Source organism: Falco peregrinus, chromosome 1, assembly GCF_023634155.1.
Source record: "Falco peregrinus isolate bFalPer1 chromosome 1, bFalPer1.pri, whole genome shotgun sequence".
Taxonomy (NCBI): domain Eukaryota; kingdom Metazoa; phylum Chordata; class Aves; order Falconiformes; family Falconidae; genus Falco; species Falco peregrinus.
The window spans coordinates 68,674,399-68,680,398 of NC_073721.1; the positions used below are offsets into that span (position 1 = coordinate 68,674,399).

A 6,000-nucleotide genomic window follows, 5' to 3' on the forward strand; every position below is an offset into this window, starting at 1 on the left:
TTGTCCATTTTACCCAGAGATAAATTCACTAAGGCCACCCCGGCACAGCGAGAAACAGCAGGTAGGAGGAGAGGTTCATATACATGAACGTGTATTGAGTGGTCTAAAAAAACTGTGCTGTGAAGCAAATTTTGAACAGAATTCAAGGATGAATAAAGGTGACTAAAGACTATGTTTGGGGCTCTTACTTTCTTAAGTGAGTATGAAACTAGCAACAATTTCCAAGACCACCTGAAATTTAAATGATAGGAACTGAAGAATGGCAGCGCCACTGCCAAGAGGAATTTTCCATCCTGTAATTACATGGATTGCAACCAAAGCCCCCTTCTATGCACTTCACGCTGGAAAAGCAATATTTTTCTTTCAAATACACTTAAAATATAATAAAATATTGCACACAACCATCTCATGCAAGAACTCTAGAGAAATCAAATTTAGACAGTCTAAGGTACAGGCAAGCATCCACAAATCTATGCACACACAACACTGAAAATAATTTAATTTCAACTACACGTAAATATATTTTTGTAACAAACTTTTAATTTAAAAAAAAAACAAAACTCTTTTCCTCTGCCCTTTTTAAAATTAGTACGTTTTCTCCTTCCCTCTATACCTTGCCCTGCTGATTTTTTTACTGCCATTTTTAGATTCTTATTAGTCTTCCTCCATTTCCATGTGTATTTTTTTATTCATCTACTTGACTTCCCTCCTTTTTCTATCCCCTCTTGATTTACTTCTTTGCATTCAAATAGCGATGCTGCCTGGGACATTGCCTCTGTCTAAACCAACCTCAGCTAGTTTACACCCATTGCTTTCATAAGAGGGTACTCAGGGCATAAAATGCCTTTTTCCCTGGTACCTCAGTGTCCGTTACATCCAAGCACAGTCTTGTCACACTGTGGTCTAAAAATAATATGAATAGAAAACTTAGTGGCTTACGGATCTTTACGCCTGTTTGCAGTTCAGAAAAAACAGCAGAGATCTTACTGTGCCAGCTGTTTTCTTCTCTGGTTTTGCTTTTTTGTTGTTCAACAGCATGTTGCTAAAAAAGAAAATAAAACCAGGTGTCTTTTTTCTCCAAGTGATACTTCTTACCTCCTCCTCCCATCTCTGCCGTGCTGGACCATTCATCCCTAACAGAAGCACTTGCCATACACAACCACCAGAGAAACACGGGGCCAGGAAGGAAGAGTGGAAATATTATTTATCTTGCAAACCCTGTTTTACAATTTCACCACTGAACTTTATTTGTGGTTTCATGGAGTTCATGGAAAGAGTTATAAAAATAAGTCCTCTGATGAATATTAAGCCATGTTAATATCAGTGTAATGCTTGAAAACAGAATCCTCAGAGTGCTTGGCACAGGCACAGGTTTCAGTTGAGACAGAAGCCAGATAAGTTCTCCAGGTATCAGACAATCACCTGCACATCTTTTCTTGCCAGCCTCGTGAGGTTTTCAAGGACAACACTCTGCCCCAGTACTCTTGCATGTAATTAACTCAGAGTTTAATCAACAGGATGCGTAGCTGAGAAGCTCTGAAGAGACTTGTCTGGCTATAAAACATTAGAATGAAAGTTTTTGTTGCTGAATATATGTCTACTCACAGAAGCTAACAAGTATTTGCTGCATTTTCTGCATTTTAGATATGTTTAATCTCCACATGTTAAAACGTATCAGTAAGGAGAGGAGGTTTTTCTAACAGAGGGCTAGCAAGGAATTCATTAAGCCTTCTGTATCATACTCTGCCAATGCTTTTACCAACATGTTCTTGAAAAAAAGTCTGCCTTAGCTTGTGACAAGTCCTGTATCCCAGAAGTACATGAGCTTGAGAAACTCTGGATTTGCCCACATTTAGGCAAAAATGTTCCTCTTGGCCGAAAAGGAGAAAAAAAATCCCTGGATCAAGAAACACATTAAAATGTACCTTTTGGTCTTTTCCCCCCTGAAATTAACAGAATAGTACCGCTGCCAGTTTATATAGGTTTTAATAATTTTTTCAAAGGAATAAATTAAATTCCTGAAAGTGAAAGACTAAAATGAAATTACTGTAAAAAAGGGATTTCTTCTTCAGAAATATTTTATTGAATAACAAAAATGACAGTGAATTCTGCTGGGAATTGCTTGTCATTTACTATTAAATTGAGCCATCCAATGCATCCATAAAAATAGAATAACTGGCCCATTAATTTGTTAATAGAATTGTAACCTTCCTAAATATCAAAGTTATAACTGAATCCTAAACAGCAAAAGCCATAACAATATTGGTTGCTAGACATTTGAGGGATGTGTGGATACTCTCCTTGAATAGATTTCTTCCTTTTCTATGCCTATTTTTTGGTTAAAGTGTTAGCTTGCCACTGATTCCCTTCTCGATGGGTTTTTGTGGCCAAGCAGGTTCTCTCTTCAGCCTTCCCTGCACATTTATCCAGCCTGTTTAGACCGTAATCTCCTTGCCATTAGGAGTTAAGGCAATGCTATGCACTGCACGGCCTTTATTACCTTTTATTTATAAAGCAGTAAAGTGCTTTACTAATTGATTAAACAATCACAGTGTTTCTTTTTAGAGCCCATGTTAAGTTGTCAAAACAGTTTCATTTTCATGTTGACAGGATGCTTTTTTGCAGATATTCTGGAATGCTTTGGGTAAAGAACTGTCCTCCTGACACAGAAGAAAACAATCCCACCACATTTACCTTTGCAATATGCATCTGTACATATTTGCCACATTGCATGTTATACCTCATCTTTCCACCTAGCCTGAACATCAAATGTGGTCTATTTGCAAATTTGAGTTGCAGTATTTTTGGCTACTCTGCTACTTACAACAGCATGTTCTCTGTGCAGGCAGTCTTCAAGTAGAGCCACGTGCCATGACAAAGAAACAGTGACCATCCTCTGTTCAGATGCAGTCTGGCACCATAAAGGAAAAAAAAAAAAAAGCACATCATGCTTCCTACAGAGACTTTAATTCTAGATTTATTTTGTGTTTCATGTTTAAAATGAAAATTATTAGGCCTTGAAAGCAGAAGCTACCCATGGAATATGGCAACACAATTTCCGAGACACTAATAAAACTTTTATGACAAAATCTTTAATTTCTTTAGCGTATTATTACCTGTATGCAAGCAGATTTGGATGGCTATGTGCTTATTGCATCCAACCGGCTAATAAAGCAATGGTGTACCTGGAAGTCCATCTGGAGGCAGGAAGAAAGTTGTCCTGGTCATGGATGCCAGGGCACACACAGCTCTGCTACCCAGGGCAGGAGGCGGCTTCTCCATGCACTGCGTGAAGAGGCGGCTCAGTGTTAAATGAGAGAGCATGAGGAATAAGACAAAGGTAAATTGTAGAGCATCCTATAAGGGCCTTCAATAGCAGGCTACTGAAAAACAGGAGAGGGATCCAGGGGCTAAGGAGCTCTACTGGAACATACAAAAACAGCTTGCTCAGTAGCAGCGAAGAGTGGTTTAATGAATATTAACCATTCCTCCCACAAAGAGAGTTGCAAGAGCAATCTAGAGGATCAGTCAGACCACCTCAATGCCTACAGGTAGTTTGTTTTGTCTTTTCCTAGTGTTCAGGTACACCGACAGCGGGACCAGAGCAGTGGCCATTCTAATGGTAAAGTGAGCTTGAGTTGGCAGGAAAGAAGGAAGGAGATAGCAAGCGAAAAAGATATATCTCCTTTATAACAAGTCATAAAAAAGGCATGGGCAACTTTAGTTGCAGTTATAATGGAACAACAGATCAGCACAAAAACATTCTCATTATTGCCACAGAAAAAAACAAATTAACAGATCATTTTTGATGTGTGTTAGACAGACAACTGCCTGAAACAAACCTAAATCTTGACAGCATAGTCAAAATGGGCTAATTTTGACATTTATAGCAAGGAATTATCTTTGTGGGGAACTTAAAGTTGCTGTCCAGAAACCAAAGAGTTCTTCTAACATGGCACAGTGGGGTTAAATAACTACAGTTAAATACTACTTTGCTCAAAGTGGCCAAGACAACATGAAATGGTTGCTCTTTGCCTGAGCATGCTTGTCACCTGAAGGACTGGAAAAAAGAATCATTATGAAATTACACTACCAAGGGTATTAAAATACCCATAACAACTGACATAGGAACATGTTATGGCAGTGGTACTCTACAATTTTGCTGATCAGAATAATATTATGCTAACAATTGCAGAATTTAATTTCCCTCCCAACCCTGTCAGTGATATTTTGCCTTTCCTGTTCCCCTCATCTTGCAGGGTAATACTGTCACATAACAGTATTGCTGAACAGAGCTGGATGGGAGGTAGCTCTCTTCATTTAGAAAAAATTCAATAGCCAAAGTGAAGGCTAACTGTGATAGAAGACAGTGAGATATTTCTTTGGAAAAACACATCTTTTAGAAGTTTTATGATAACAGGAAATATCCTGCGATGTCAAAACAGAAACAAATTTATTGGCTGGATTTTTCCAAAATTATTAAATACAGATGCATGCTTTTGCTGTTCCAGATTGCCTTACAGCAGATCTCTTGCAGCAAACCAGAATTCTGCAGGGAGACAGAAAACTGAATTCTGCTCGTGTTATCTGTTTCCTGTGGACACTGATAAATGAACTAAAACTCCAATCAGTGACCAGGGTCAGGAAATGTCAAAACAGCAGGAAACAAAAGTCAATGAGATTTCAGACAAGGCATCTGTTGTAGGGAAGCGGGCTGTGTAGTGGCAGTTGACTAATGCATGATCTAAGCACCGCTCATCGCTTTGATGACTCTAATGTAACAACTGAAGTCAGTAAGGAGAACCCTGCCTCTCAAAACTTCACCTGAAAAGCTTAACACCATTGCTCATCACCACTAAGTTGTGAGTCTTCAAGAACAGCCTCAGCCCTCCTGTGTCCAGGGCTGTGAAAGAGCCATGAGTCTTCCCAAGGGAAGGTGCCAATGTGTGTGATGCACTGCAGAACTGCCAGGCAGAATAAAGAGGATCGTGAGCAATGGCAACGACCAGCCGCCCTGCAGCAGCTCAAATTCGAAAGGGGACTTACCGCAGCAAAGTAACAAGCCCCCCTCCCCCAAAAAAAGTTATTTCTTTTTTTGCAAACCCAAGGACAATTCACACCACATTTAAGGCTATAAAATTGCTCAACGTATTTCTTAGGATTCTCTAGGATGAGATCTCATCTGCTTGCTGTACCTCAAAGTACACAGGAAAGTGACTGGATTAGAATGAGCAGAAAAAAAAAAGAATAACAATTAATTGGGTTTTCTGATGGTGAGGAGCAATGCTGTTCTACAATCTTTCTTCATTCTTGTGCAGCTCACTGGAGACAAAGATGTAATTATAAGCAAAATGTGTCCCCAGAGCAACCAAAACTTACGATCTGAAGGAAGGGAGTTTCCCAGCTTTGAAGCCAAGTTATAGACTGACAGACAAGGGGGTTTTGACACCACTGCTGGTTCACATTGCTTCCTACATCACATTTACAGTTACTCAGTGAAAATTTGCCAGCATAACTGACAGTCATCTATCACGATGTTTTAGTTTCAAATAGAATAAGTCCAAGTGTAGATACACACAGCAAATTATTCCAAAGAGTCAATGAGACAAGATTATCATATGTGCATGTTCCTCCCTTTTCAAATACAGTGCTTTACAAATAACACAGTTTTCTCTAAACTAACAGTACTTTTTAGAACAATCTTTTAGTAAACAAGATCGTAGCCAGGAAATGGTCCGGTAGTCCTCCCTGGATTTAATCTGAATTCAAATGCAGTAACAAATAACATGCATTTTTAAAAGGAACCTTTCAAACCATACTGCTGTTCTTATGCCTCACAGTTAATTCATTAATTAAGGCGTTTCCACGAAAAATACTAAGGGCCAGAAAGTGGAGTACAGCACGGAGGAAAATGAGATTGAGCTTGACAGTCATTATAATCTTTCTACAGATAAAGGAAAATATGAATTTGTTGAGTCTGAGAATCTTTCCTTTTCTGAA

The 6,000-nt window shown here is 38.9% G+C and overlaps 1 long non-coding RNA gene across 4 annotated transcripts in view; it reads left to right on the top strand.

The window, feature by feature from the left end:
* The window catches only part of LOC114013972 (uncharacterized), a 37,695-nt gene extending 34,612 nt beyond the window's left edge, over positions 1-3,083 (top strand). For 3 of the 4 annotated variants that reach the window (XR_003557276.2, XR_003557275.2, XR_003557274.2), the window contains one exon: positions 2,626-3,083. This is a non-coding gene — a long non-coding RNA (uncharacterized LOC114013972). The remainder of the gene's footprint in view (positions 1-2,625) is intronic. The other variant, XR_003557277.2, reaches the window with a different exon arrangement.
* The last annotated feature ends 2,917 nt before the right edge of the window (positions 3,084-6,000 follow it).